The sequence below is a fragment of the Lupinus angustifolius genome, chromosome LG08 (genome assembly GCF_001865875.1).
Source record: "Lupinus angustifolius cultivar Tanjil chromosome LG08, LupAngTanjil_v1.0, whole genome shotgun sequence".
NCBI classification, from domain to species: Eukaryota; Viridiplantae; Streptophyta; class Magnoliopsida; order Fabales; family Fabaceae; genus Lupinus; species Lupinus angustifolius.
In genome coordinates, this window is record NC_032016.1 from 22,329,428 (window position 1) to 22,330,375 (window position 948).

Here is a 948-nt window from a genome sequence, read left to right on the forward strand (position 1 = left end):
TGTGATCATATTTATAGTTCATCATAAATATTAAAATATTGAAGACTCCACGTTTTAATTTTGTTGCTATTTTATATTTGATAGCCCAGCTAGGCACTGAATCTTAGATGATGACTTAGTGATGGTAGTTAATATTTATTGGGATAAAAAATACATGTTTTATTGCATTTTAGTTTTTTATATTTTTCATAACATTTTCCTCTCTAGTGCTGGTGAATATTTTGACTCTTAATGATGAATTTAAATCCGTTTCAAGTATTAGAGAAAAAATACTATTTTTCTTTTAACTTTAAGGGTAAAAATTTACTCTAATAATAAAATGCAGTGTTTTTTACCTGAAGTCGATCTCTCACATGCATTATATATCATATATGTTTAATATAGGTTGCTTTAGCTTTATGCGCAGAATATATCATATATGTTAATATAGGTTGCTTTAGCTTTATGCATATATATACAAATAATATTTATGTAAAAACTATTTTATATAAAAAGTTATGTTTGAAGGGTGTATGGAAGGATAAGCTCTAATTCAATTACTTGTTCACCCAGTTTTTTCACCTAAAAACTAAGTAATAATCATTGTAACCTTCTTTCTTATATATTATGTATGTACCGATGTGAGGCACATAGTGAGAATCATGATCTTGAAGCTACTCAAGTCTTTAAAAATGACGATAATCATGTCTTAACTAAATGAACATAGTTGAATAACCCAATTAACTACTATCTTATATGTACAGCTAGAATTCTATTATATATCTATGAAACAATTTTTTTTATATTTGAAAAAGAAATGGAATTAAATAATTTGTTTTCTTGTTTTTCTTCTTCTCTTTATTATTACCCAACAGAGAAATTGTCTGCGTAGTTTTAGAAGTTTAGTGGTAGAAAAAACATTTTCCCAACTCAAGATAAAAGCATCAAAGCTTAGGTTGAAATTACATT